Source organism: Mizuhopecten yessoensis, unplaced genomic scaffold (genome assembly GCF_002113885.1).
Source record: "Mizuhopecten yessoensis strain PY_sf001 unplaced genomic scaffold, ASM211388v2 scaffold1011, whole genome shotgun sequence".
NCBI classification, from domain to species: Eukaryota; Metazoa; Mollusca; class Bivalvia; order Pectinida; family Pectinidae; genus Mizuhopecten; species Mizuhopecten yessoensis.
In genome coordinates, this window is record NW_018403833.1 from 864463 (window position 1) to 885518 (window position 21056).

General features: G+C 36.8%; 1 protein-coding gene across 2 annotated transcripts in view; it reads left to right on the plus strand.

The window, feature by feature from the left end:
* LOC110456352 (dystroglycan-like) overlaps nt 1-21056 on the plus strand; it is a 151233-nt gene that overhangs the window by 42334 nt on the left and 87843 nt on the right. Inside the window, exon 1 of one of the 2 annotated variants that reach the window (XM_021507071.1) lies at nt 3874-3893. The exons of the other annotated variant lie outside the window; for it this stretch is intronic. The gene's annotated coding sequence lies outside the window, so the exon portion shown is untranslated. Of the gene's footprint in view, nt 1-3873; nt 3894-21056 lie in introns of those variants that run through there. 2 annotated transcript variants of the gene reach the window in all.

Genomic DNA, 21056 nt, shown 5'->3' on the forward strand with positions numbered 1-21056 from the left:
CGAGACAGTAGCAATGCTAGGTGTAGGGATGTCCAGACAGACAAGATTTATACCCGTTCAGCCACTGATTTATGCATACCTGGCATGGCGTTCCTTTAACGAGGTGAGCCGGTGGTCAAGGTAAAGTAGCCAGGCAGGTAAAAACTCATTGTCCAGAATCTATTAAACACCAATAGGCCGGTGATGGATGGTTACTATTTTTTTCAGAAGGGATATAAATTGTAATGTTAGCCCTCCAACTAAGTGGGAATGACAGATTATAGCCCACACAGTATTGTACGTCCAGTCATCTTTGTTTGGGTTCTGTCCAGGTTATCCCTGAGGTATGGCGGCTAGAAATATCCCTGAACTAACATTTGATAACATTTACTGTTAATGACATACAACTTTTGTCAGGTGTTTCTCCAAAGTGTTTTTTTATGTCCAGATGATGGTCACTCTCTGGAACATGATAGGTGGGAGTAAGGACAACAGCAATTGTCTCACAGATCTGGTCCAGTCTCTGGTTACTTTACACTGGACGTGAACTTGTTCATGTTGCCACTAATTGTCTGTCTGTATGAAGTATGTTTCTGTAGACTTGAAAGTTAAAAGGTTTAAAGCAATACACTGACCATTTGATTGTTTAAATCAATTTAATTTGATTGTTTGTGTTTTGCTTGTAACTGAGTGTCACATTGTCTGTTTTGCTTGTAACTGAGTGTTTGTTGTCTGTTTTGCTTGTAACTGAATGTTTGTTGTCTGTTTTGCTTGTAACTGAGTGTTTGTTGTCTGTTTTGTTTGTAACTGAGTGATTGTTTGTGTTTTGGTTGTAGCTGAGTGTTTGTTGTCTATTTTGCTTGTAACTGAGTGTTTGTTGTCTGATTTGTTTGTAAATGAGTGTTTGTTGTCCGTTTTGCTTGTTACTGAGTGTTTGTTGTCTATTTTGCTTGTAACTGAGTGTTTTTTGTCTGTTTGGCTTGTAACTGAGTGTTAGTTGTCTATTTTGCTTGTAACTGAGTGTTTGTTGTCTGTTTTGCTTGTAACTGAGTGTTTGTTGTCTGTTTTGCTTGTAACTGAGTGTTTGTTGTCTGTTTTGCTTGTAACTGAGTGTTTGTTGTCTGTTTTGCTTGTAACTGAGTGTTTGTTGTCTGTTTTGCTTGTAACTGAGTGTTTGTTGTCTGTTTTGCTTGTAACTGAGTGTTTGTTGTCTGTTTTGCTTGTAACTGAGTGTTTGTTGTCTGTTTTGCTTGTAACTGAGTGTTTGTTGTCTGTTTTGCTTGTAACTGAGTGTTTGTTGTCTGTTTTGCTTGTAACTGAGTGTTTGTTGTCTGTTTTGCTTGTAACTGAGTGTTTGTTGTCTGTTTTGCTTGTAACTGAGTGTTTGTTGTCTGTTTTGCTTGTAACTGAGTGTTTGTTGTCTGTTTTGCTTGTAACTGAGTGTTTGTTGTCTGTTTTGCTTGTAACTGAGTGTTTGTTGTCTGTTTTGCTTGTAACTGAGTGTTTGTTGTCTGTTTTGCTTGTAACTGAGTGTTTGTTGTCTGTTTTGCTTGTAACTGAGTGTTTGTTGTCTGTTTTGCTTGTAACTGAGTGTTTGTTGTCTGTTTTGCTTGTAACTGAGTGTTTGTTGTCTGTTTTGCTTGTAACTGAGTGTTTGTTGTCTGTTTTGCTTGTAACTGAGTGTTTGTTGTCTGTTTTGCTTGTAACTGAGTGTTTGTTGTCTGTTTTGCTTGTAACTGAGTGTTTGTTGTCTGTTTTGCTTGTAACTGAGTGTTTGTTGTCTGTTTTGCTTGTAACTGAGTGTTTGTTGTCTGTTTTGCTTGTAACTGAGTGTTTGTTGTCTGTTTTGCTTGTAACTGAGTGTTTGTTGTCTGTTTTGCTTGTAACTGAGTGTTTGTTGTCTGTTTTGCTTGTAACTGAGTGTTTGTTGTCTGTTTTGCTTGTAACTGAGTGTTTGTTGTCTGTTTTGCTTGTAACTGAGTGTTTGTTGTCTGTTTTGCTTGTAACTGAGTGTTTGTTGTCTGTTTTGCTTGTAACTGAGTGTTTGTTGTCTGTTTTGCTTGTAACTGAGTGTTTGTTGTCTGTTTTGCTTGTAACTGAGTGTTTGTTGTCTGTTTTGCTTGTAACTGAGTGTTTGTTGTCTGTTTTGCTTGTAACTGAGTGTTTGTTGTCTGTTTTGCTTGTAACTGAGTGTTTGTTGTCTGTTTTGCTTGTAACTGAGTGTTTGTTGTCTGTTTTGCTTGTAACTGAGTGTTTGTTGTCTGTTTTGCTTGTAACTGAGTGTTTGTTGTCTGTTTTGCTTGTAACTGAGTGTTTGTTGTCTGTTTTGCTTGTAACTGAGTGTTTTTTGTCTGTTTTGCTTGTAACTGAGTGTTTGTTGTCTGTTTTGCTTGTAACTGAGTGTTTGTTGTCTGTTTTGCTTGTAACTGAGTGTTTGTTGTCTGTTTTGCTTGTAACTGAGTGTTTGTTGTCTGTTTTGCTTGTAACTGAGTGTTTGTTGTCTGTTTTGCTTGTAACTGAGTGTTTGTTGTCTGTTTTGCTTGTAACTGAGTGTTTGTTGTCTGTTTTGCTTGTAACTGAGTGTTTGTTGTCTGTTTTGCTTGTAACTGAGTGTTTGTTGTCTGTTTTGCTTGTAACTGAGTGTTTGTTGTCTGTTTTGCTTGTAACTGAGTGTTTGTTGTCTGTTTTGCTTGTTACTGAGTGTTTGTTGTCTGTTTGGCTTGTAACTGAGTGTTTTTTGTCTGTTTGGCTTGTAACTGAGTGTTTGTTGTCTGTTTTGCTTGTAACTGAGTGTTTGTTGTCTGTTTTGCTTGTAACTGAGTGTTTTTTTGGTCTGTTTTGCTTGTAACTGAGTGTATTCTGTCTGTTTTGTTTGTAACTGAGTGTTTGTTGTCTGTTTTGCTTGTTACTGATTTTTTGTTGTCTGTTTTGCTTGTTACTGAGTGTTTGTTGTCTGTTTTGCTTGTAACTGAGTGTATTCTGTCTGTTTTGTTTGTAACTGAGTGTTTGTTGTCTGTTTTGCTTGTTACTGATTTTTTGTTGTCTGTTTTGCTTGTTACTGAGTGTTTGTGGTCTGTTTTGCTTGTAACTGAGTGTATTCTGTCTGTTTTGTTTGTAACTGAGTGTTTGTTGTCTGTTTTGCTTGTTACTGATTTTTTGTTGTCTGTTTTGCTTGTTACTGAGTGTTTGTTGTCTGTTTTGCTTGTAACTGAGTGTATTCTGTCTGTTTTGTTTGTAACTGAGGGTTTGTTGTCTGTTTTACTTGTAACTGAGTGTTTGCAGTCTGTTTTACTTGTAACTGAGTGTTTGTTGTCTGTTTTGCTTGTAACTGAGTGTTTGTTGTCTGTTTTACTTGTAACTGAGTGTTTTTTTTGTCTGTTTTGCTTGTAACTGAGTATTTGTTGTCTGTTTTGCTTGTAACTGAGTGTATGTTATCTGTTTTGCTTGTAACTGAATGTTTGTTGTCTTTTTTGCTTGTAATTGAGTGTTTGTTGTCTGTTTTAATTGTAACTGAGTGTTTTTTGTATGTTTTGCTTGTAACTGAGTGTTTTTTGTCTGTTTTGCTTGTAACTGAATGTTTGTTGTCTGTTTTGCTTGTAACTGAGTGTTTTTTGTCTGTTTTGCTTATTATTAAACTGAGTGTTTTTGACTGCTTACTTGCGACAGTTGTTTTTTGTACTGTTTCGTTGCAACTGAAAGTTTATACCTACTGTTTGTATACAATGGAACGTGTACATTAGTTTGGATCTGAGTGTAAATGGCCATGTGTGCACTACTTTGATTTTGTGATAAACCTGACTTCTAATGTCATAATCTATTCACCACAGATTTGCCAGTCTGATACAATTGATGACAAACATCAATGAAGCTGAAAATTGGTTTATAGTAATGTTAATTCCAATATTCCAAAAGAGGTAAGAATTAGAAATTAGGAATGAAATAACCTACTTATAAAATAAATAGGATACATTAGGACATGCCGTGTACAGTCAACTGGTGTAACATAGCTTATGTATATAAGTACAGAGGATATCTCAGTAATAATGGGTAGACTTAAGTCTTACTAAATGGGTTAATTTTCCACCCCAGTTTACACATTCAATGATAGGGGTGTTATACATCTCTGTTATAGGTGTATTACCTATGTAAGTATACTATCAGTCGCGGTGTTAAAGATCAAAGCCAGCGGTATATACCCCTATTATGTACGAATGGTACTATAGGGGACTAAAACCTTTGAGGGATAAAAGCTTTCCCAGGTGTTAGTATGTAATACTTTAACCAAATTGACCAATTCTTGGCTCTAACACCCTATTGGTCAGTTCTAATACCCTATTGGTCATTCTGTAATACCCTTGGGTCAAGAGGCTAGCTTAACAAACTTGCCTAGATTACACAATGTTTAATGTACTGGTCTTTTGGCACTTGGACTGATGGTTAGATAATATTTAGACAATACCATTTTGAGTACCTGTGGATATGTTCGAGGATACTTGGGTAATGACATGTTTATACGTATTTGATAAGGGACCATTTTTGCCTTTGATTAAGGCTCGTCCTGCAGCTGGCAAATTCACTTGTTCAAATAATTTCGTGTGCATGTTTACCTGAGGTTTGTCAACACCGGACAGAGTGGGTGGTCAAAAGTAAACAATTCTTGACCAGTGTCCAGCCCAGTTCTACACAAACCAGACCAGTGTATATACACGGAAGGTTGATCTTCGGATGTTGTCTTTGGCGGTTAAGGACTTCACAATTGAAATTTTGTAATGAAGGTTTTCAAATAGTTGAGTTTGAAGCTTTCAGGAAGCGAGAGTGTATTCAGAATCAATAAAGATACTGTATATTGAGATATTTTCGTGGATGGGAATTTTTGGCAAATTTATTTAAAACGACATAAAACCTCAACAACCTTTATATCACATATAACCAAAGTCAGTTAATAATCTAAATCGCATTTAATTACAATTAATTAAAATTAACCAGTATTGCATTCAATGTCAAAAGTCATTTACAGGTTTTAATTATGTTTCTTAAATACCGCTTTATCACAACCTAGTTCGTAGGTCGTCTATCTCAAGCGGTTCACAAATTATTATCCGTGGTTATAGGACGTACCTTTGCAACCAGCCAATATCTTTCTCAACTCCCTGGGAAGCATACAGCTGGTGCTGCCATTTCGGCGCTCACAGCTAGCATTCAACAATTCTAGCACTGCCCAACCACATACTCATTTACAGCTGAATAGACTGGAACAAGTGGAGTAAAGTATCTTGTTCAAAGATACATACAACACATTGCCGTGCCGTGACTCGAACCCGCAACCCTTCGGTCACGAACCCAGCGTCCCACCACTAGACTTCCATGGCTCCTAACTGTTTACAGTTATAGGATATTGGTTAGGAGGACCACATACCTCCATCTTGGATTACTAAGCAAGACATAGGAAGTTTATTATTGTCGCAAAATTTCATGTAGTCTATGTAGACTAATAACATTCAAGAAAACAATTTAACGTGGTCCTACATGTATTTAGTATCTATCATTTCGCCTGATGTGTAGCGTAATCTGTTGTAACGAGATTCCGTCTCATTCCAGTCTACATTATATATCTGATAATGTTAGCTCGAAATGCATTTCAAATATTGAAAAGTTTTTAATATAATTAGAGATGAGTGGAACATGTGTTTGGGGATTTCAATGCTTTCTAGTTATCAGATTTGTTTTTATGATTCAATTAGCATACACTTCAACAGGAGTGTGGAGGAATTGAAATAGTTATATGTTTGTCTGGAGATTTACGATATTTTCCACAATACCAAGTTCGTCTGATATATAATTTAATTTCCACAACTGGAGATGTCCTCGTTGTAATTCCAGAAAATTGCCTTTTTACATCTTCAGTCAATTTCAAAAGTTCATGGAGTTAGTGCAATCAAATCTTGAGTCAATTTAATTGAATTTTGCTGCTAGATTTTTTATAATTATAATTAACTTGTTGAAAACTGCTGAACATAGCTTCTTTTGTGGAACTGCATCTCATAAAGGAATCGAGGAAATTTGTATCGAAATTAAAAATAAATAAATAGTGCATGCTTGTTTACCACTTCACCTGATGTTGAAAATTAAAGTTCTCTTGGCCTTTCAGGTCTCATATATACTGTAAAACCTGGTTAGTATCTCCGCGGTACTCATCATTATAACATTTGGTAAAGTTAAATTGGAAGCATTTGTTAATTTCGGTCACCGATAAAAGTCCATGTGACCTTTCCAGTGCTAATAGAATGAGAGGCTGTTCTATAACTAGCAACCATTATAATGTTCTGACACCTTATGGAGCTCTCGGTTAAAACAAACTGTGGTATGTGGAAGTTTTTGTGACTCTACGATTTCAATTCCTGCCATTTTCTATGGAAAATACTTGTAATTACTAAATACTTGTAATTACTAAATACTTGTAATTACTAAATACTTGTAGGTGGAATTAGAGTGCTATTATCAGCAGGGCTCTTGAACTGTTATCATTGATATATTTCCACATTTGTAAAACAGTCGAGCACATTCAAAGTGTGATGGCCGATAACGTTATTCTACTTGACATTTCCTCCAGGTATGAATCACGCTTTCTTTACATGCAATAGCAACATCAAACCTAAAATCAATATTGGAAAAAAAAAATGGATTACGGAGCTCCAATTTCTAGTCAGTCGAAATGATATTGTCCAAAACATGCCAACCCATGTTTTTTTTATTACCAAGTTCCATATGGAATTTGCTGGCAATGTATATCACACTTAGCTAATAATGGATCACACTGTATATAGCAGTTCTCCATTAAAATTTCAAATATTGCTTTCATTTGCTTACTCTCCGGTTCTGATAGATTATATCAATATTTAACCCAAATAAATCTGAAGCTGTGTCAAGGAAAAGTGAAGGGGGGACTGGGCTCTAATGATCAGTATCACTATAACTCTTACAGAAGGGGGGAGGGGCTCTGATTATCAGTATCACTATAACTCTTACAGAAGGGGCGAGGGGCTCTGATGATCAGTATCACTATAACTCTTACAGAAGGGGGGAGGGACTCTAATGATCAGTATCACTATAACTCTTACAGAGGGGGGGCTCTAATGATCAGTATCACTATAACTCTTACTGAAATCAGTCTATTTAGTTTTGTAATAGTAAGAAGTTTTTTTGTGATGAATAACTAAATACAAGATCAAAGGCGATACTTATTAGCCCTTGTCCCTCTCCATACCCCCCAGGACAGGAATCTGTCCTAAGTAAGCTTGTGGATAGTGTTAGGGTCCTGATGTAGGGGTCAGGGGTCAGCACATTGTATCTAGTGTACAGGTCAGCATGACTGATCACCCATACAACCTTGATAGGGGTCTCCAATTACGAGGTCATGTCCTGTAATTCATACAGGTGCCTCCACTTACAAGGTCTTGTTCCTTGTTCGTAATTAACACGAGTCTGTATTGTCATTGTCGGAGGTGTGAAGATCAAGGGGAACATAACGAATTAGGAATGTCCCTTTATAACGTTGTTTCGTGAGATATCGTGAAATAGGTGTTACTATCTCCGGTACAGGTATCTTAAGTGGTAAGTGCTACTGTTGGTAATTATACCAGCACAGAACATCTAATTAAACATTTCTATTACCACAAAGGACCTCACCGAATAGTAATGCTTCGTTAGTTTTTGAAACTGATACCTATATCATAGAGATGTTATTTATGACAAATTTGAGCTGGTTTGTGTCGAGGTTAACAGGGACAATGTTGTATCTGTGGTATACCACTCAGCTTAAAAAGGTACGGCACTGTTTTTAGGTCACCTGAGCTTTAGCTCAAGTGACCTATTGCTATCCGTTTTCGTCCGTCCGTCGTCCGTCGTCCGTTAACATTTTACATTTCAAACTTAAAGTCAAGTTCTGCTGGGCCGATTGAACTGAAAGTTGGTAGGAATGATCGCCTCATGGTCCTGACAAAGTGTTGTTATTTTTCGGGTCGATCAGAAATCCAATATGGCCGCCACGGCCACCATTTTGAAAACCTATTTCAAACTTAAAGTCAAGTTCTGCTGGACCGATTGAACTGAAAGTTGGTAGGAATGATCGCCTCATGGTCCTGACAAAGTGTTGTTATTTTTTGGGTCGATCAGAAATCCAATATGGCCACCACGGCCGCCATTTTGAAAACCTATTTCAAACTTAAAGTCAAGTTCTGCTGGACCGATTGAACTTAAAGTTTGTAGGAATGATCGACTCATGGTCCTGACAAAGTGTTGTTATTTTTCAGGTCAATCATAAATCCAATATGGCCGCCACGGCCACCATTTTGAAAACATATTTCAAACTTAAAGTCAAGTTCTGCTAGGCCGATTGAACTGAAACTTTGTAGGAATGATTGACTCATGGTCCTGACAAAGTGTTGTTATTTTTCAGGTCGATCAGAAATCCAATATGGCCACCACAGCTGCCATTTTGGTAAACTATTTCAAACTTAAAGTAAAGATCTACTTGGCCGATTGAACTGAAACTTTGTAGGAATGATCGAATCATGGTCCTGACAAAGTGTTGTTATTTTTCGGGTCAATCAGAAATACAATTTGGCTGCCATGGCCGCTATTTTGCTACTAAGTTCTAATAGGCCGATCTCACTTAAAATTGGTCTAGGAATGATCAGCTCATGGTCCTGACAAAGTTAAGTTAACATTATACTATTTTTTACTCAAATTGGTACATATTTCAACAACAAAAATAAATACTATAGACTCAGGTGACCGTTAAGGCCCATGGGCCTCTTGTATTAATGGCCATGTTGACGAGATAGGAATATTACAAATGTGTCGTGTCTGATGAAGCAAGATCACACAAACCAGCCACATATATGCCAAGTCTATGTATTTTTTTATTCTGACCCCCTATTTTTCATCATCTTTTTTTTTATCTTTTAAATCAGCAGAATTTCCGAAATGTTGCCTTTTGCAGTGATTGAATTAGTTCATTGCATAGAACAAGCATAAACTATATGTCCTTTTCCAGGCCGAAACAAATCCCCTTTTGGCTCTCACATCTTTAAGCCTTAGGGTCAGGGCTAAACAATAGGGTAGGTAGAGAGAGGCAAAACACAAAGTTTACTTTTGCCTAATGGATAAGGGAGTCAAGTAAAAAATATATATCAGACCAGAAATAAGCCCAAGGGGCCTGCAAATAATCTCTGAATTCTCTAAAAATGACTGAAAAATACGATGTTAGTCCGGGACACTAAAATTGATTGTCGGTAGCACAAACAAAACCATAGAAGGTTTGGTTTTTGGCAGGCTTTATCTGAAAAGGACAGCTTGGTTTTTGGCAGGCTTTATCTGAAAAGGACAGCATTTTGTCTGCGGTTCCCTGGTGTCCTTTATCGTGGTTGAGCCATTCCGGAGTATCCTAATAGCTACAGGTCTGACTGATGGTATCAGTAGACACCCTTATCCATAGACAACCACTCAGGAAAACGTTGCTGCAAAGTTCTATCTGTAAAGAAGCGATTCACTACACATTGTCACCAAAAATATAGCAAACAAGTTTAGAAGATCAATGATATTATGGCTAGAATTATATAGTGAATATGGTAATGCAGATAACATAACGGAGGAACTGTATGACGTTATTTATACAAATATCCAGACATGTTTTGATATTTTTTAAAAGCATTCATGCTGGAAACTGAAAAAAGGCATCCGTTATCCAAAACAGCTCCACACAGGGTGTCTGGTCAAATATCTGTCTGAATGGTAATTTGAACTTTGTCAACTTCTTGAGAACGCATTTGAAAGATAGTAAATATATTTACATACTAAGCAATTATAAAATATTTATCAAGGGAGATAATTCAAGTAAAAAATTACAGGTATACCAAGAAATGTGTATTGTAATCTAATGTAGACGATCCCTTCACTTCACTTCTGTATACAGACATTTTTTAAAGTTATTTTCCTTTTAAATTTATATCTTATTTCCTCTATATTCATACAGAGATTACTATAAGTTGGTGATCTTTTTAGGGAGTTAGAACATTATGAAGTAACCGTATTCCCTTGTAATGTACTTGCAGAAAGGTATTGACAAAACAAATTACATGGCTGGTAGTAAAATGGATGAGCTCCCTGCTTTATAATCAAGATAGCCAGTGATCAAATCCCCGAGGCAGAGCTAAAATGCTTTTGTGGAAAAGAAAACGATGATAAATATGTTTCTTTTGTATATACAAAATGTAACACTTTACTTAAGTAAATGGGCAAGCAACTCGATCTTAGAAAAATGTTCAATAATTCGGAACTCTTCTTCTTTGGAGATTCTACACAGAGCTCTGGGACTCTCCACCTTAATGATGTGGGTATCAGTTTGAACATTTATAGTGACAGGATTGCATGTAGTCTACACACTAGTTCTATTATCAGGAGTCTTTCTGATCCTTGTGGCTGATATTGAAAGTTACATGAAAATAGCAGGGTCATTATGATTTAGATTATAGGACGGTGTTACATTGGTATGCATGTTGTATGAAATGTGCCATTCTGTGTTTCCTGTACTTACAATTGAGCATTGATGTCTAGACTCGGAAAGATATTCTGATCAATGAATACCCATGGCGACTTCATCCTACTGAGTTCTCTGGGAGTGGAGATCTCCAAACATGATAAACTCTAAGCTACAGAGTGCAATTTTTAAACGGTAAAACCAGATTTATTTTTTAAATTCTTCATTAGGGAGAAGTTAGTTTTCACAAATTTTGCTTAAGTCTGATCCTTTTTAATCCATAAAATATGTAGGTTTTTAGGTCTGCATGGCAGCAAAAAATGAAAGAAATTGCCAACAGAAATACTGTGTTAATAGCATTAAGGCACATGTTTTTCCCTGGCAGTGTGTTTGAATGTGGCACATTTTGGGTGTTTTCTTTAGCTTCAAGCAGGGATTTTCTATACTGTTGGACACGGTTGAATCAGGTACAAATAAAATAGGACCACATCTATTATCTATTGAATCCCATGATTTTAAAGCGCTTTTCTAGTTCACTGCAGTTTGTCTAGTCATCACCCACACTGTCAGGTTTTTCTTGTGTATTTTTCTCACCTATCCCAAAACTTATTACACCTGAAAATTAACAAAAGCCGGAAATCATTGAGGTTTCTTAAGATAGTTTCTGTGGATTTAAATAGACGAGTTTTAACAGTCTACTTTTCTAAGTCACAAATATATGTTCCAATTTCAACATTTGCCTGGAAGATTTTTTGAGTGAATATCACCATGAAATGATCTAAAAGAGTTAAATAGAAGCAAGTGAATAGGTCAGGTAGAATTAAAAACATTGTCTGGATTCTGTAATCCCCAACCCAAACAAAGCTTAATAGGCAGAAAGTCGAACAATTATATTTGTCTTCTGGTAGACTATTTAAACAAGATAAGACAACAAGGAAAACAAAGTATAAATAAGTCGATGAATATATGACACAACAAATGTCTGGTATAGTAAATGATCTGTTTATAAAATAGTTCAACAATATCAAGTGTTTTGTGTTCTGTTGCATGGCAATGTAGCTGAACAGTGTTACCTGTTTAATCTGACACCTGAATATTCCGATATATCCAAAACACATCTGTAATGAATACCTTATAGACCTAACAAATAAAGATGCATATTGTGACAACCTAACTTACTCAAGAATTGTGTTGGATCCAAAAGGATGTCGGATAAGACAGGATTCAGTGGACACCAGAGGGCAATGTAGTTATACTCCATTGACTTGTAACTAACACCAGAGGGCACTGTAGTTATAATCCATTGACTTGTAACTAACACCAGAGGGCACTGTAGTTATACTCCATTGACTTGTAACTAACATCAGAGGGCACTGTAGTTATACTCCATTGACTTGTAACTAACACCAGAGGGCACTGTAGTTATAATCCATTGACTTGTAACTAACACCAGAGGGCACTGTAGTTTGACTTTACTGAATTGTAATTTAACACCAGACGGCACTGTAGTTTGACTTTACTGACTTGTAATTAACACCAGGGGGCACTGTAGTTTGACTTGTAATTAACACTAGAGGGCACCGTAGTTTGACTTTACTGAATTGTAATTGACACCAGAGGGCACTGTAGTTTGACTTAACTGACTTGTAATTGACACCAGAGGGCACTGTAGTTTGACTTAACTGACTTGTAATTGACACCAGAGGGCACTGTAGTTTGAATTTACTGACTTGTAATTGACACCAAAGGGCACTGTAGTTTGACTTAACTGACTTATAATTGACACCAGAGGGCACTGTAGTTTGACTTTACTAAATTGTAATTGACACCAGAGGGCACTGTAGTTTGACTTAACTGACTTGTAATTGACACCAGAGGGCACTGTAGTTTGACTTAACTGACTTGTAATAGACACCAGAGGGCACTGTAGTTTGACTTTACTGACTTGTAATTGACACCAGAGGGCACTGTAGTTTGACTTTACTGACTTGTAATTGACACCAGAGGGCACCGTTGTTTGACTTTACTGACTTGTAATTGACACCAGAGGTCACTGTAATTTGACTTTACTGACTTGTAATTGACACCAGAGGGCACTAGTTTGACTTTACTGAGTTGTAATTGACACCAGAGGGTTCTGTAGTTTGACTTTACTGACTTGTAATTAACACCAGGGGGCACTGTAGTTTGACTTCACTGACTTGTAATTAACACCAGGGGGCACTGTAGTTTGACTTTACTGACTTGTAATTGACACCAGAGGTCACTATAGTTTGACAATACTGATTTGTAAAACCAGAGGGCACTGTAATTTGACTTTATTGATTTGTTACACCAAAGGGCACTTTCTTTTGAACTAACTGACATACTTGATACCAGAGGGCACTTTAGTTTGACTTTACTGAATTGTAACACCAGATGGCAATGTAGTTTGATTTAACTGACATACTTGTAACCAGAGGGCACTGTAGTTAAAATTTACTAACCTGTAATGAATACAAGATTGCACAGAACATTACTGGTTTGACTTGACTGGTTTGTAATGAACACAAAACAGCACTTTAGTGTAGTTATTGAGGTCTTGTATTACCTTGTCTAGACAATTGGAACATGATCTTAAAGTCAACTGTCTGTGATATTCCCACCTGGAACATATAGATAGCAATTACATCTCATTTTAGTCCTGACATTTTTACCCTGTTATACATATATTCTAGCATAAATACAAGCAGAGGATTTTATTATACTTGAGAGAACACATTCAAGTGACAATTCTTTCAATAAAATCTTATCATTTTTCTTTCTTCTATTTTTGTTTTTGTTTTCAAATGGCAAGTCCCAGACTTAACAGCAAAGTAAATGCAATTTTATTTTTTAGAATTTCATGATTTTTTTTATCATCATCCTTGTGGAATAAGTTTGAATCTTAATCTTACTAACAGCTGTGAGGCGATATTCAGTCTTCAGCAAATTTATGCAACATTTGCTTCTAAATGGGACCTGTTTTCCACAATAATTGTAATGAAGACAATTGCTTCTGGCTGGGACATAGCTACCATAACAGCCTAGGACATAGCTACCACAACAGCTAAGGACATAGCTACCATAACATTATAGGACATAGCTACCATAACATTGTAGAACATAGCTACCATAACAGCTTAGGGCATAGCTACCATAACATTGTAGAACATAGCTACCATAACAGCTGAGGACTTAGCTACCATAACATTATAGGACATAGCTACCATAACATTGTAGAACATAGCTACCATAACAGCTGAGGACTTAGCTACCATAACATTGTAGAACATAGCTACCATAACAGCTTAGGACATAGCTACCATAACAGCTAAGGACATAGCTACCATAACATTATAGGACATAGCTACCATAACAGCTTAGGACATAGCTACCATAACATTGTAGAACATAGCTACCATAACAGCTTAGGACATAGCTACCATAACATTGTAGAACATAGCTACCATAACAGCTTAGGACATAGCTACCATAACAGCTAAGGACATAGCTACCATAACATTATAGGACATAGCTACCATAACAGCTTAGGACATAGCTACCATAACATTGTAGAACATAGCTACCATAACAGCTTAGGACATAGCTACCATAACATTGTAGAACATAGCTACCATAACAGCTTAGGACATAGCTACCATAACAGCTAAGGACATAGCTACCATAACATTATAGGACATAGCTACCATAACAGCTTAGGACATAGCTACCATAACATTGTAGAACATAGCTACCATAACAGCTTAGGACATAGCTACCATAACATTGTAGAACATAGCTACCATAACAGCTTAGGACATAGCTACCATAACAGCTAAGGACATAGCTACCATAACATTATAGGACATAGCTACCATAACAGCTTAGGACATAGCTACCATAACATTGTAGAACATAGCTACCATAACAGCTTAGGACATAGCTACCATAACAGCTAAGGACATAGCTACCATAACATTATAGGACATAGCTACCATAACAGCTAAGGACATAGCTACCACAACATTGTAGAACATAGCTACCATAACAGCTTAGGACATAGCTACCATAACAGCTAAGGACATAGCTACCATAACATTATAGGACATAGCTACCATAACAGCTTAGGGCATAGCTACCATAACATTGTAGAACATAGCTACCATAACAGCTTAGGACATAGCTACCATAACATTGTAGAACATAGCTACAACAACAGCTTAGGGCATAGCTACCATAACATTGTAGAACATAGCTACCATAACAGCTTAAACATAGCTACCACAACAGCTATAGGACATAGCTACCATAACAGCTTAGGATATAGCTACCATAACATTATAGGACATAGCTACCATAACATTGTAGAACATAGCTACCACAACAGCTAAGGACATAGCTCCCATAACATTATAGGACATAGCTACCATAATAGTTTAGGACTTACCTACCATAACATTATAGGACATAGCTCCCATAACAGCTTAGGACTTAGCTACCATGACATTATAGGACATAGCTACCATAACATTATAGGACATAGCAACCATAATAGCTTAGGACTTACCTACCATAACATTATGGGACATAGCTACCATAACAGCTTAGGATATAGCTACCATAACAGCTAAGGACATAGCTACCATAACATTATAGGACATAGCTACCATAATAGCTTAGGACTTACCTACCATAACATTATAGGACATAGCTACCATAACAGCTTAGGACTTAGCTACCAGAACATTATAGGTCATAGCTACCATAACATTATAGGACATAGTTACCATAACAGCTTAGGACTTAGCTACCAGAACATTATAGGTCATAGCTACCATAACAGCTTAGGACTTAGCTACCATAACATTATAGGTCATAGCTACCATAACAGCTGAGGACTTAGCTACCATAACAGCCTAGGACATATAGCTACCATAACATTATAGGACTTAGCTACCATAACATTATAGGTCATAGCTACCATAACATTATAGGACATAGCTACCATAACAGCTGATGACTTAGCTACCATAACCTTATAAGACATAGCTACCATAACAGCTAAGGACTTAGCTACCATGACATTATAGGACATAGCTACCATAACAGCTGAGGACTTAGCTACCATGACAGTTTCACTGTGTTTACTGTGTATAGTTTGCCTGAAGAGATCAGTCAAGGATCTTAATACTGGGTTAACCTTGTTTGCTCCAGTATGGTAACTATATAAATTAGTGACCCTCTCTTGTTATTAATTAATCACAGAAATTATTGGCTGCAATACTTTACAGGTGTGTATGGACGGAATCAAATTAGTAATATGAATATTTACAAGTACCATATTGATGTTATAGGGCAATTCTTGAAATATAAACTTGTTATGATATCTGGAAGTTGTTTGGCCATATTGTTATCTAGATAACTTTACAGGGGCTTGAGACATACACTCAGAGGTCAATTCAAACTGTTTCAACTAGCTACGGTACATCTCTTCAATGAATTTACTTTTTTCCATTGACAGAAGAGCTCTGTTGGAAAATTACACTGTATTCACAGATTTATAGCATGTCATACAAATATTTTTTTCTCTGCTGAATCATTTCTATTAGCTGTGTTCGCAGATACCCGGAAAGAGATAGCGTTAATTATAAGGCCCCATTTTAACCTCTACCTTGAGAAGTGGCCCACATGGAGTTGTTGTTTTACCGACATGGGTGTTGACTCAGGGCCCATGACTCACGTCCTTGTGGGGACTTTGTCTTACGTTGTATGTTGACACATGCTCGCCCAAACTAATTACGGGGTACAGCCTGATTGGTAGTTTGATCTGGGTACCCAATCAATGCCTAGTCAAACATTTGCCTTCTGGAGGTCTAACACAGTCAGAAGCTCGCCTAACACTATTGTATTGGTCAATTATCCGATGACTAAAACTGTCGGCACGTGAAACTATTATCATTAATAATTCTCCCCTGCATCCACGACTCCAGAGATTATAAAGCGAAGCTCCAATGCTTATAAGTTACAGGTACCCGATTACAGGACGTTGTGTCATGATCTGATAACTCACGATGTATTATATATATGACTCACGTATATAGACAATAAAACCATATCACTTTAAATGTTTAATAGATAACAGGGTTACAGGATAAAAACGTTTGTGGTTTAGTACCCTGGAGAATAGAAGTGGCTCTGATGTTTTGTCAGGGAAAGTACAGGTAGCAGGCCATTATAGTTGAGATTCATTTGCCATAATCTTAAATAGGACACTCGTAATCGAAATAAATGATGAAAAGGCTGCAAGGTTTGAAACAGGGCATGTCACACTTCCATTTACACTACCTCTCTAATGGGGAAAGCTTATGATAAGGAAAATTTAATATTAGCCTGAGTTTAAGCTAAGATAAACTAAGTACTGTGTAATAAACTTAAATAAAATAACAAGCAATGACAGTTTTTAGCTTGTTAATTCAATACCTGCCGGACAAATCTGTCTTGTGTGTGTGCATGTTAAACAAAGTCACTGGTACAGGTTTGGTTTGTTTGTGTTTTACACGCTAGCGACAGCTATGGTCATTCAAGGATGTGCCAGCTTTTGGTGGTGGAGGATGACGGAGTTCCCGGAGAAAAGCCACTTACCTATATATGGCCATTACCTGGCGACTGTCTATGTAGGTCTCAAAACAGGACCCAGTGGTGGGAGGGCTAGTGGTCGTCTACGGTCAGACTCCTTGACCACCCGGCCAATTTGGCCCCCCCAATGTATAGGACTAGTTTTAAATCAGTTCATAAGATTATGCTTTAATACAGTAATGAAATATGCACTACAAGAGGTATGTGAAAAGTCAGTTGATATGCAAGTTTTTAGTGATAACCATTATGAAAAAGTGGGAATTTCCTCTTCAAGATAGTGTTGTGGTTTGTATAACCCACTTCCTCCTTGTCCCTGTCCATCTTCGACTGATTATTTACATAGTGTAAAATTATGTGTATATATATTTTGTGAATTCGTTACTGATATAAGGATGCATTAGTTATAATTACCTGGTATTTTGTGGTTTGTATAACCTCCTTTTTCCTTGTCCGTGACTTTCTTTGTCTATGATTATTTACATAGTGTAAAATTAAGTGTATATTTTGTGAATTCATTACTGATCAAAGGCTGTATTAGTTATAATTACCTGGTATTTTGTGGTTTGTATAACCTCCTTTTTCCTTGTCCGTGATTTTCTTTGTCTATGATTATTTACATAGTGTAAAATTAAGTGTATATTTTGTGAATTCATTACTGATCAAAGGCTGTATTAGTTATAATTACCTGGTATTCCAAGTCCTAATGCAAATAAAGTAATAAAATAAAAATATAAACAACAGCTGTCACCGTCTATATTGAATTATTAGGGGATATTAATAATAATGGAATCTTAATCATCTGCTGAACGTATCTATTGAAATTGAACACGCATATAAACATGTAACACTAGCTAATGATCTTCTCTATCTATGAGTCATTGAGGCTCTGTTTGAAATCCTTAATGTGTTGTTGTCAATGGCAGGCCTGGTGAACCTCTTGTGTTGTTGCTGATGACGGTCCAGTGTGCCACTTATGTTGTCATCGAGAAGTCCATTCGATTATCTGTCTTCCGTTATCAATAACTGGTTTTAATCCCTTGTCTTCATATCAGTGACAAGCCCATTGGGCCTCTTGTGTTTATGGTGACTGGTTCGTTGGGTCTCATGTATTGTCAGTAATAAGCATTTTGACCTCTTGTATTGTAACTGACAGGCTCATTGGACCTCTTGTGCTGTCATTGACAAGCCAATAAGACCCCTTGGATTGTCAATGACAGGCCTTTTAGACCTCTTGTGCTGTCATTGACAAGCCAATAGGACCTCTTGGATTGTCAGTGACAGGCCTTTTAGACCTCTTGTGTCATCAGTGGCAGGCCAATTGGGTATCTTGCATCTTTAAAAAGAGCAGGCCAATTGGACCTCTTGTGTTGCTACTTGTTGTAGGCCAATTGTTAAAAAATGACCAATCCCTTCGACCTCTTGAATTTTTGTGGTGACAATATTAATGTGTCCACACCGTGCTACCTTGTTTTGGCAGTAGAGATGACAGTGGTTGTCTGAGGTCATTAGTCTCCAGTGTCTGTACAGTTAGTTACATAGCACAGTCATGTCTGATTCACTGACTGCACACCATATTTGATTCATTAGCCATTTAATCTTTTCTTCTATACGGACAAATATGAAGAAAAATATGTTTCTGCCTTCTCCATCTGTCCTTAGTTTCAGTTCCAATCCTTAGTTTTATGTCAGTTACAGACAAGCACTATTGGAGTCTAGTTTTATGTCAGTTACAGACAAGCACCATTGAAGTCTGAAACGATGTCTCAAAAACACTGTTCATATTTAGCACCTATTTGGTTAAAATAAAATTTAATTGGAAAAACATTATTCTAAAAGTAGTGAAAGTAAGAGCAAGGGAAAGATTGTTGGAAGAGATCTAGAGTCTCATCATCCTGTTTATTATTTGTGGGGTTTATGGGGGATGCTTTTCTGCACCATTACAGCATTTGACGTACGTTCTAATGTGTATCAATGTAGATGTGTAACGTAAGTTTTATGATGTACTGTAGATATCCTGTGATAAACCCATGTACACTCATCAATAATAAGTCCATACCCAGCAAAATCCTTGGTCAGAAATAAACCATTCCTAGTAATAAGCCATGCTCAGTAACTAATAAGCCATTAGTCAGAGTCGGTAAAAAGCCTTGGTTAGAAATAGCCAGGCTCAGTAATAACCCATGATCAGTAATGTGCCATGTTCAATTCTATTTAGCCATGTTCGGTTATAAGTGAAAGCCTTGATCAGAATTAAGCCTTGATCAGAACTAAGCCATGCTCAGTAACAAATAAGCCATTTAAGTCAGAGTCAGTAAAAAGTCTGATGTGCCATGTTCAATTCTATTAAGCCATGCTCAGTTATAAGTGAAAGCCTTGATCAGAATTAAGCCATGCTCAGTAATAAGCCATACTAAGTTATGGTCAGAAATAAGCCATGCTCAGTGAAAAGGCATACTAAGTTAAATGCCTTGATGAGAAATAAGCCATGCTCAGTAATAAGTAAAAGCCTTGGTCAGAAATAAGTCATGCTCAGTAAAACGAAATGCTCTGTAATAAGCCATGCTTAGTAATTAAACCATGTTCAGTTGTATATTCAAAGTACTTATTTAAGCCAATGACCTGTAACCAGTATATGCAGAGTTACAATCACATGCTCATTAATGCTAAGGCAAGCAGGCTTATAATAGGTCAAATATAGTTAAAAAAAGCACCTTCTACTGGTAGACCTGTTAATATTTGTCAAGCAGACAAACCAGGAAAACAGGTGAACCATGTAGCACAAAGATATCTGTTTAGTTTTAATGTATCTGTGTAACTACTGATACACTTCCTTGCATATATGACTTCCTTGCATATATGACTTTTAACAAAAAAACCGACAGAAATTAATCTTTTGACAGGGCCATTACGTCTCTTTGATGAGTTTCCCCTCGTAAAAACACACTCATCAGGTCGTAGGGTTATCGCAGAGGACTTTCAAAGAATTTGTAATTTTAAAGAAAATTGCGGATAATTTGTGGGCCCAGATCGTCTCGGTCCTATTTGATAGCAAAATGATTGGATGTCATCCTGAACCATAATCTTGTCAAATTAAGTTAAAGTCAAGTGTTCGCAACACATTTAGATAGACGAAGCAATTTTGTGAATTCAAGGAATGAAGCATACTGTATGATAGTTTCAGCTCGATTGTTAGAAGTAGGTACAACTTTGTCATGGTAGGCTGTGAGCCCGTGCACATTGGCGTCAGTTTGTCTCCGTGTCCATGTGTCTGCTCATCTGTGCGTGGGTTCCTGTAGAGGGAAGTTTATTGATACTGACTGTGGATCTGTGCGTGGGTTCCTGTAGAGGGAAGTTTATTGATACTGACTGTGGATCTATGCGGTAATGATTACATGTAGTAGAATCTCCCGAGAATCACATCAGGAAATAGTTTTAATGTTTCCTCGTGATGTTAGTGTAAAATATCTTCAGAAATTGAATAAAAGTGATTATGGAGTGAGAATTCCATTATGGTTTCTCACACAGTTCGTATAATAATGAGATATAATAAATACAGACAAAAACACCGTCACAAAGAGGATTTTTCTCTTGACTGTTTCATACAAAAAATGATCATGACATTAACACCGTGCGTTAACGTTGCCTTGAATCATGGTATTGCTATGTACATTATTTTTCACCTGACAAATGTTATATTCCAAAGAAAATGTGTTATTGGTACAACTTTGCACTCTTCTTGCTTTACACATAAACATATCAAAGATAAACAAATATGATTACGTAAGAATAATGACTCCATTTCCTTTGATCTTAGTTGAAGCCAGACAACATTTGTACCAGTTTGCTATGTAAAAACCACAGAAATGTCACCATAGGTATAAAA